The sequence below is a fragment of the Equus przewalskii genome, chromosome 13 (assembly GCF_037783145.1).
Source record: "Equus przewalskii isolate Varuska chromosome 13, EquPr2, whole genome shotgun sequence".
NCBI classification, from domain to species: Eukaryota; Metazoa; Chordata; class Mammalia; order Perissodactyla; family Equidae; genus Equus; species Equus przewalskii.
Window position 1 is genome coordinate 5,976,670 of NC_091843.1, and position 10,803 is coordinate 5,987,472.

At 45.1% G+C, this 10,803-nt stretch overlaps 1 long non-coding RNA gene across 1 annotated transcript; it reads right to left on the reverse strand.

Moving 5' to 3' along the window:
* Positions 1-308: 308 nt before the first annotated feature.
* LOC139075381 (uncharacterized) lies at positions 309-10,598 on the reverse strand. Its single transcript, XR_011525756.1, has 4 exons — positions 10,528-10,598; positions 8,317-8,453; positions 7,509-7,605; positions 309-489 (listed from the first exon to the last, which is right to left on the reverse strand). It is a non-coding gene; the product is annotated as an uncharacterized lncRNA (long non-coding RNA).
* Between the last annotated feature and the right edge of the window lie 205 nt (positions 10,599-10,803).

Consider the following 10,803-nt stretch of genomic DNA (forward strand, 5'->3'; position numbering starts at 1 on the left):
GGTGGCCCAGGGTTTCGCAGGTTCGGATCCTGGGCACGGCCATGACACCACTCATCAAGCCACACTGAGGCGGCGTCCCACATGCCACAACTAGAAGGACCCACAACTAAAAAATACACAACTATGTACCAGGGGGCTTTGGGGAGAAAAAGGAAAACTAAAATCCTTAAAAAAAAAAAAAGGATTCTTTTACTGAGTATAACAATAGGATAAAGATAAAGCAGTATCTCAAAAAGTAATCCTCTCTTGCACCGTGTAGCAGATGGGCACCAAGACAGCAAGGGAATCAACTGAAAAAGACTAAGACAGAAGAGTCAGGAAACATTTTATCTGACAAAGGAGAAAAAGTGAACGGAATGCTCTGGATGATGACATTGACGGATCTACAGCATCCTGGAGAGCAAAATCCAAAGTTTGCGGGGATTTCTCCAGGGGGAACAAGTCAGGCAGGTAGTCCAACAGACATCGTTGACAATGTGGAAATCTGAGCTATTGGAAGACAGAAAAGTCTAATCTTAGATTCAAAGAACATTAAACAAAAAAAAGTGAAGCAAGTAATAAGTCTAGGAAAAACAGAAGTGCAAATGTAATTATACTCAAAATTTGGCTCAACAGTATACAAGATACACTATAGGCACCCAAACATGAAGGTTGAAAGTGTATTTAATCCAAAATTGTGATAGAACTATTTTAGGATGATGGGGAGAGGGAAATTTGAGAGCTAATATCATGACATACAATAACAGGAAGTTGGCAAAAATGGCTAAAATTAGTAAAATAAGAGATAGCTGGATAAGTATCAGAAAACATGCTTTCATAATCATAAGAAACAGTTTTAAAAGGTGAAAGTAATTGCCTCTCAGGAGCAGATTCATAGGGAGAAAAGAACTGTTGACTATTACTGTCTTTTAGAAATATTTCTCTTTTTTTAATACAATGTGCATATATTTCTTTGGAAAACAACTGAAATTTAACTTAAAAAAGTAATCTTGGGGGGACCAGCCCTGTGGCCGAGTGGTTAAGTTTGCACGCTCCAGCTTCGGTGGCCCAGGGTTTCTCAGGTTCAGATCCTGGGCACAGACCTAGAACCACTCAGCAAGCCATGCTGAGGTGGTGTCCCACATAGCACAACTAGAAGGACCTACAACTAGAATATACAGCTATGGACTGGGGGGCTTTGGAAAGAAGGAAAACAAAGAAGATTGGCAACAGATATTAGCTCAGGTGCCAATCTTTAAAAAAAAAAATGTAATCATGGAATTCATAGCAAGGTTGCACGTATGAGGTTAATATACAAGAGTCAATTGCTTTTCTGTATGCTAACAATGAACAAGAGGAATTTGAAATTAAAAACACAGTATAATTTACAGTAGTACCTAAAAAATGAAATACTTAGGTATAAATCTAAGAAAATATGTCCGAGATCCATATGGGAAAAACTATAAAACTCTGATGAATGAAATCAAAGAAAAACTAAGTGAATGAAGATTTAATGTTCATGGAAAGGAAGTGCAGTATTGTTAAGATGTCAGTTCTTCCCAACTTGGTCTATAGATTGAACACAATCCCTATCAAAATTCCAGCAAGTTACTTTATGGATATTGACAAACTGACACTAAAGTTCATATGGAGAAGCAAAAGACCCAGAATAGCCAACACAATATTGAAGGAGAACAAAGTGGGAGGACTAACGCTACCCATCTTCAAGACTTACTATAAAGCTGCAGTAAACAAGATGGTGTGGTATTGATGAAAGAACAGACAAATAGATCAACGGAGCAGACTAGAGAGACCTGTAATAAATATCGTCAACCAATCCTTGACAAAGGAGCAAGGGCAATACAAGGGAGCAAAGACCGTCTCTTCAACAAATGGTGCTGCTGGAACGACTGGACATCCACAGGCAAAAAAGTGAATCTGGGAACACAACGTACGCCCTCCACAAAAATTAATTTGAAATGGATCATAGGCCTAATGTAAAACACAAAACTATAAAACTCCTAGAAAATCACATAAGAGAAAACCTAAATGACCTGTATATGGTGACACCTTTTTAGACAAACATCAAAGATACAATCCACAAAACAAATAACTGACAAGCTGGACTTCACTAAAATTAAAAACTTTTGCTCTGTAAAAGATAATATTAAGAGGATTAGAAGACAAGCCATAGAATAGGAGAAAATATTTGCAGATACACATCTGATAGAGGATTCTTATCCAAAATCTACAAAGAATGCTTAAAACTCAGCAATGAGGAAACAAATCTATTAATCAATGGACAAAGGACCTTCACAGACACCCCATCAAAGAAGATATACAGATGGCAAATAAGCACATGAAAAGATGCTACACATCACGTGTCATCAGGACAATGCAAATTCAAACAAGAAGATTCTGCAGCTGGCCTTGTGGCATAGTGGTTAAGTTCGGCGTGTTCTGCTTTGGTGGCCTGGGTTCACCGGTTTGGATTCTGGCCACAGACCAGCACCACTAGACAGCCATGCTGTGGCGGTGACCCACACATAAAGTGAAGGAAGATTGGCAGAGATGTTAGCTCAGGGCCAATCTTCCTCGAGCAAAAAACAAACAAACAAACAAACAAGATACCCCTACACATCTATTAGAATGACCAAAATCTGGAACACTGTCAACACCAAATGCTGGTGAGGATGTGGACCAACAGGAACTCTCATTCACTGCTGGTGGGAATGAAAAATGGTCCAGCCACCTTGGAAGACAGTTTGATGGTTTCTTACAGAACTAAATACACTCTTACCATGCAGTTCAGCAATCGTGCTCCTTGGTATTTACCAAAAAGAGCTGAAAACTTATCTCCACACAAACACTGGCTCAAGGATGTTTATAGCAACTTTACTCATAATCTCCAAAAATTGGAAGCAACTAAGATGTCCTTGAGTAGGTGAATGGATAAATCAATTGTGGCGCATCCAGAGAAATGCTATTTCAGCACTCAATATTATTCGGCCTAAAAAGAAGTGAGCTATCAAGCCGTGAAAAGACATGGAGGAATCTTAAACACATATTAGTAAGCAAAAGAAGCCAATCTGAAAAGTCCACACACTGTACGATTCCAGCTATATGACATTCTGGAAAAGGCAAAACTATGGCGACAGTGAAAAGATCAGTGTTTGCCGGGGGCAGGGAGAGAGCTGAATAGGCAAAACACAAGAGATTTTTAGGGCAGTGAAAATGCCATGTATGATATTGTAATGACGCATATATGTCATCACGCATTTGTCCAAACCCACAGAATGTACAACATTGGGTGAACCCTAAGATAAACTACGGACTTTGGGTGAATGATGTGTCAATATAGATTTAAAATCGTACCACTCTGGTAAACAATGCTGATAATGGGGGAGGCTGTGCACGTGTGGAGGCAGGAGGTAACTGAGAAATCTCTGTGCCGTCCTCTCAATGTTGTTATAAACCTAAAACTGCTCTAAATAAAATAAATTCTTAAAAGAAAAAAAGAACTAGAATATCCTCCATTAGAATTTCACAATGTGGCCTGTTTAATAAACTCAGCTCTTATCAAACCTAGGGTGAGATGGGAATTGGGGTTACAAGTGTTGTTGAAAGAGGGGGTGTTGTGAATAACTTCTGAGAGATTCAGAAAAAATTGTTTTAGAGGAAATGACCAGAAAATTGGGGCTTGGGTATGGCCGGAACATGGAAACCAAGGAAGTGCATGAAAGAGGCCCTTGCTGTGGACAGACCACGTAGATTACATCTGCTCAGGGCAGGCATTAACTGCCATTCCTGGGAGCTGCCCCTTTATCCTGGGGATGACAGGGCCCATCCAAGGATCTCTGAGTTGGGGAGTGAGGTGGCAAATGTGGGAAAAGTCAACTGGGGTGGTAAATGCTCTAGAGTCAGAGAGCGTGGCCCCTCACGTCAGCTTTACCCCCTACCTGCCGTGGGACCGTGGAGAGGTTATGCAAGCTCTGTGTAACGCAAGTGTCAGAGCGTGCCTGGCGCACAGTGAGAGCTTGGCCACGGGAACACTTCTGATGGGAGGCATGGCAATGTCTGAGGAAAGACCCCTCTGGGAGCCACCCTAAAGAGATACTTCTGGAAACAAGGAGACTAGTATGAAAAACCTCAACAATTTGGCAAGACCTGGAGCTGAAACCCAGTCCTGGGAACCCGATAGGTGGGGGAGTCGTGGCAAGAGACCTGGGTGAGCAAGTGGAGGAGGCGAGAAGCCCACTTGGGCCTCCTAAGGGCTGTTCCCTAGAGCGCACTGGACTGACACTCAGCAAGGGAGAAGCCAGACCCACCGGTGCAGAGACCTTCACAGTGACGAGCAAAGAACTGGAAGAGTGAAGAAGAGTGACAGAACAGAGAGCTCTCTCTCCTGGGCTCCTTAATGCCTAAAGAGGATGTCTCTTACACCAAAGGAATGGAAACCCTAAAGTTCTTCACTGCCATATTGATTAAGGAAATTTTTCTAAAAATATTTTTTTAGGGCCAGTGAGAGTGAGGGTAGGAGGAGAATGGATGGAGGCCCGGGTCCTCTTAAATCCTCCCAAGCAGTCATTACCTATGGAAACCCCATCTAAGGCCAACCTGGGCCGCTCCACCATTTGGTAAATGGGATGACTTCCGTTTTAGGAACTTAGCTGTTATGTAACTAAGCAGCCTTTGAATGCACCAGGTAAGGAAGCTGGTAGAGTCAGCTCTCACACTGAATAACTGGCCTGGGCAGCAACAGCCAATCAGAGAGCTCCAGCCTTGACTTTTCTTTTAAAAAAAAACTCATATGGACACTGAAAGTAACGATGAAAGCCACATTCACTGTCAGGACAACCTCCCCTAAGCCCCTGGCAAGACCAGGGAGGGAGAGGCTGATGAGGATTGGGGGCCACTGCCATTCGGCCAGAACAGAGCTAATTAATTTCAGAGGCGATGAAATGAGTGTGTTTATATGAAGAACATAACACACTTGTAACCTTTTCTGGGTCCTCTGGGGCACCTCAGCAGAGGGTTTTGATGTTAGAAGTTATTCCCACTTGTCACATGAAATTGGAACATGTCAGACCCAGAGGCCTCAAACAAAGAGGCCTGTGCACAGGTCCCGAGCTACGTCCTTACTTCCTCTGGGCAGACGGCGCTGCTGAGTTTCCCCGTGACTACAGTTCACCCCTGGATATATTTTTCCCGGAAGATTGCATGAAGTACTCTGCTTCTCAAAATTCAGGCAGGCTGGGAGCGTTCTGAGATTTCTCTGGAAGGAGGTGATATTCATCACCAGCCAAATATCCCTGCGTGATGTGGTTTAACACAGCTAGCTCTCCTTGCTGTCACAATGGTGCCTGAGTCTCCAAATGTCAAGAGCAATTAGCTTTATCTAACCCATGATTATAGAGGCATGAGTTCAGCCACTCCCAAAAAAGGGTGTTAGAGTAAAATTCTTTCATTGATTAAAACGTGTCTTTGGTTAAGACCATGTAATAATAAAGATAGTAATAACCACAACAATAATGGCAATCCTAATGGCACCATTTATTCAATACCTATAACGTGCCAGCAACATACAACTCCTTCGAGCTGCAAAATAACCTTGCAACATGGTGTTATTAGCCTCGATTTTATAGACAAAAAACCTGAGATGCACGGGGGGCCTGGCTCACCCAGCATCACAGCTAATGTGTGGCCGGCCGAGATTTAGACTCACGTCCTGCAGACTAACTGATCTGACTACGGTTATGTGACTCCAATTCCTTCTTCCCAGCTGGATCCAGGCCAGCAATGGAAAGGACTTCCCTGAGCAGCTTCAAGCTCACTAAGGGGGCCTGGGTGTGGCCCCTGCCCCGGGCATCAGCAGGCTCCAGTATTAGTGGGTGGTTGGCAGGATGCCTCCCACGTCTGTCCCCGCTGGCATTGCAGAGCAGCAGTTAAGACTCTTCTGTAGTCACATTAATTCTTATCAACCTCGGACTTCTGGGGTTAAATCCAGAGTGAAAAAAATAATAACACAGTTTGATGCCATGGTTAAGAGCCCAAGCTTTGAACTCTAACAGTCCTGGGTTCGAATCCTAGCCTTTTTACCTGCTGCTGTAATCTCAGGGGTGCCAGCCAACCTCTCTGAGCGTCTACTTGTTCTCTGTAGGAGGAGGATAAAAACACTAGCCACATTCAAGTTCAATGAGACGGCTTATATCAAGTGTCTGGTCATAACCAGTGTCCATGGTATGGTTTCATTTTTTCCTTAGTGCAGTCCATGGACAGATGTCACTTTTCTTGGGACTGTCTTGGTAAACTGGGGACAAATCTCATCCCATCACTGCCATGCTTGAAACTTTCCAAGGCTTCCTGACGGGACATGGTCCAGGATCCAGACGAGAAATCAAGGCTGTTCCTGACCCAGCCACACCCGCGTCCCACCTCCACTCCCTCCTGCGGTGGTCAGCATCTGCTTCTCTCCTTCCCTCCACTCACCTGCTACGACACTGCACCCAGGCCCTGGGCACGTGCGGTTCTCTGCCAGAATGTCCCTCTGGGGACCCCTGACAGCCTGGGTCACTTCATCTGACTTGGGTAATAAAGCATTCTCTACACAAGCAAAGCCTCGTGCACCAGGCAGGGGACTCGAGAAACGTTTGCACTTACTGGGAAGAAAGTCTGGGAGGACATACAGTGTTATGGGTTGAATTATGTCTCCAACCAAAGAAAGATATGCTGAAGTCCTAAGCCTCCAGTCCCTCGGAATGTGATCTAACTTGCAAATAGAGTCGTGGCAGATGTAATCAGTTAATTTAAGATGAGGTTATACTGGAGCAGTGTGGGCCCCTAATGCAATATGACTGGTGCCCTTGTAAGAAGACTGTTAAGCGAAGACATGGACACAGCAGGGGACAATGCCATGGGACAATGAAGGCAGAGACTGCAGTTTACAGAACTGGAAGCCAAGGGATCCCAAAGACTGGAGGCACAGCACGGGATGCCGGAAAAGGCCGGGCCAGATTCCCTCCCGGTTAGAGGGAGTGCAGCCACGCCAACCCCCTGACTTCCAACTTCCACCTCTCAGGCTGTGAGACAATGAGTTTCTGTTGTCTTAAGCCATGCAGTTCATGGCACTTTGTTACAGCAGCCCCAGGAAACATACCAATTCTGTTTTCTACTGATTTTTCTAATTATTTACTCCATTCTCTCTGCATTTTTAAAACTAAAATTATTTGTGTTCAAAAATACACATGGCTGATTATTTTAAAATTCAAATAACGTAGAGGTGTATAAAATAAAAATCAATGCCCTCCCATAGCCTAACCCCTTGGCAATAACTTGTTTATGTATTAAGTAAATATTTATTTATGATCTACTCCATCCCAGACTAAGCATCGTGGACACATTAGTCAAAAAACAAATGTTTTTCTGTGCACGTGTAAACTCTTGTTTCGCTTTGTGTGAATGTAAACTTTGCTATGAGCATTCATTACATTTATAGTTAGAAAAAACAAAGATAGAAAAGAAACAAATACCACTGTGGGGGGAAGAACGAGGACGAGGTTTTCAGGAAGTCTCTTTCTGCCCCGCCAGCGCAGGGCTAAGCTGATTTCTACCAGGTACCATAGTCACCTGGAAGAGAAAGGTAGAAAGGGAGATTTCTAAACGTTGACTTTCCGTGAGGCCTTTGGCTGGGGGCTGCAGACACAAAGATGAAGTTCAAGGGCAGTGGAGAGAAGGGAGTTAGGTATAAAAAACCCACTACCCACAGCACAGAGGGGCAAGCGTTCTGACAGGCGTGTTGTGAGCCCAGAGGAGATGGGGGATGCACTCCCCCTGGTGAGGGACGCGAAGCTACTGAGGCAAGTCTGCACGCAGGGGATGTGCAAGCCCAGCCTTGAGGAGTCTGTGATGACAAGAGCTAATGTTGGTGTGGTCCCTCCTGTAGCCAAGCCTGGGCTACCATTTAGCAAAAGTTAACCTCATCTCACGCTTACCACTGTGCTCTGAGGCAGGCACCACCGCTATCTTCTCTTTCTGGAAGAATCTGTCTTCTGCCGTTTGCAGAAGGTGTACAATCTCAAGAGTCTGCAAGTTTAGGGCCAGACTACGTTGCTTTGGAATATTAGTTATCTGTTGTGCAAAACAAATTACCACAAATTTGGAAACGTGAGACAACACACATTTATCCCACAGTTTCTATGTGTCGGGAGTGGGACACTCTGGGTGTCCAACTGGGCTGTGTGGCCCAGGTGACCAGGGCTGCGGTTGTCTCAAGGCTCAACTGGAGTGGATTCGCTTTCAGGCTTTTGTGTGGCCGTCGGGCCCCGGCTTCCTCCATGCCTGGCGTGCAGCCTTCTCCACGACAGGCGGCTTCATCCGAGCACACAGTCAGGAGGCAAGAAAGAGCTCCAGCAAGACCAAAGGCACAGTCTTCTCTAGCCAACTCTCAGACGTGGCATCATCGTTTTTGCTGCATCCTGTTGATTAGAAACAAGTCGCTAAGTCCAGCTCACACTCAAGGGGAAGGAACCAGGCAGACCGTAAACACCAGAAGGCAGCCATCGCTGGGGTCATTTTAGGAGGCTTCTGGCCACACTTGGGACAATTGAGAAGAGGCTGCGCTCAGCCACCAGATCAGTCTGCCCTCTTCCCCAACTCACAGGAAAAAGCATGCATGTATGTACGTATAGACATATATATATTTATTTATACATGTGTAAATACACACTCAGTTGTACTATATATACACATACATGTATATATGTCTATGCCTGTTTATGTATGCATATATGTATACATATATCATATGCATGTATGTGTATATATACATGAATATGTATGTATATGTTTATATATACAGTACATGTGAGTGTGTACGTGTGTGTATATTTTACAGAATATATTTTGAAGGAATACCAAATAATAGCCTGAATGTGAAGGAAAGAATTGTCAGTAGGAATGGGAGGTGGTCAGGACCAAACTTGAGGATATTATACCCTGATACTGATCTGAACAGATTGTTCTCCTGGGTCGATTTCCAAGAGGGTAAGCATGCCAAGGAAGGAGGGTCCGTGGGTGAAAGCTGAGATGGGAGAGGAATGGGGGCTTGAGGGGCGGGGGGCAGGGAAGAAAGACCAAGCAAGCCGGAGCTGGAAATTCCTTCCAGACTTAATAATCCCGGGCATCATTAGTAACCAAAGCAAGACTTCAGAACATGTGTTTTGTGTTGACAGAGGGCCCTTAATTAAAATAGCCCCAGTGAAGAACAGCCTGATTAAAAGAAAAGTGGTGCTTAAAGAACAATTTGACTGTCTAGTGACATGGGTTGGCAGAGGGCGGGTCCTTCCCTCTCTTGTTCTACTGTCCTGGGGGGACCAGGCGCTGTGTTCCCTCCCTGTGTGTCAGGCAACATGCTAGGCATTTCACAGCCCTTGTCGCACTTACTCCTCAAAATCAACTTCACTTCTCTTTCAGAGACAGAGAACTAAGCCTCGGAGGCGAGGTGGTTTGCTGGAGGCCAGCCGGCTCGCACGGTCATGGCCGTCCACTCGGCGGCTCCCCCAGCACGGCTTTCGCTTGTGCCCAATTCGGGTTGTTCTAATGAATCAGAATGTCTTGTCAGTTATAAGAACCATATGCCGCCTTTACGCATTCCTTCTTGGAAAACCAGCGGTTTTAGGTACCCTCGCTGTTGCTCAAGGGCACAGCGGCCTCAGTCTACACATTATCCATGGTCTAGAAAAGGCTGCGGTGGGACTGAGATGTCCCGTGCCGTTGTCTGCCTGCCTTTCCAGGAAGCGACAGGGATGTCAGTGTTGGGACAGAGAACAAGGAAGGCCTATTCCGTGAGACAGCTGAAATCGTTTGGGGATTTGATGAAATGAACCGCTTTCTGGGAAAATTAGGCCTGTTCTGAGGAAATGAGGTTGTGTCAGAAACAAATCCACTCTAAGCGAGGGTTGGGGTGGAGGAGAAGATTCCCACTCCATCTACACGCCGTCTGCTGGATTATAGGAACAACAGCCAGCAGTGAGTGAGCTCTTACTGTGTGCCAGGCACTTCACCTGTATCACGTCATTTAATCCGCACGAGAATCCTGTGAGGAGCTACTATTATTAGCCCCACTTAAATATTACCCTTTATTGGCTTTTTTGTGAGAAAAAACAATTTTTAACTTTCATGAAATAGGAATTTATTATCCTAAATGATCAACTTTCGTAGGTGAAGTAAGAACCAGGTTTAGAATTTGATGGAGAGGCCCATCTGGCCATCACTGGCTTCCATGGGTAGTTGGAACTGTCTGCTCATTGCCCTCTCTAGAAATTTCCTCTCTCCCGTGGCTAATTTGACAGCCTCCCTGTTAACACCCCGCGACTCTCCCCCTCCCACCCTGCTCGTAGCGGAGGGTCCCCAGCGTGGTCACCTGACCCAGCTGCACTGAGAGATGCCTCCCCTGGGATTCGGGCTTGGGATCAGAAGATGTGCTAGTCACTCTCTGGGGGCTGAAACGGAGGCGCTAAAAAACCCAGACCACGTCACCCGTTACCCTACCTCAAGAGAGGCAGTCTGCAGTAAGACAGCGTACAGAGAGAAAGCCAAGAAATGAGGTAGAGACAGTGTTCTGGAACGTTCTGTACTCTGGTTCTGATTCTTCCTGAGCCCAGCTGAGTAGCTGCCCTTTCTGAGGCCTGGTTCTTCAGCCCTTCCTTTGATTCATGTACCGATAAAGTCCTCTTTTTACTTGAGTTGGATTTGTGACATTTGCAACCAAAAGTCCTAACAAATACAAATATGAGAGAGATTTCCCCTGGGGGCAGATCCAGTCCG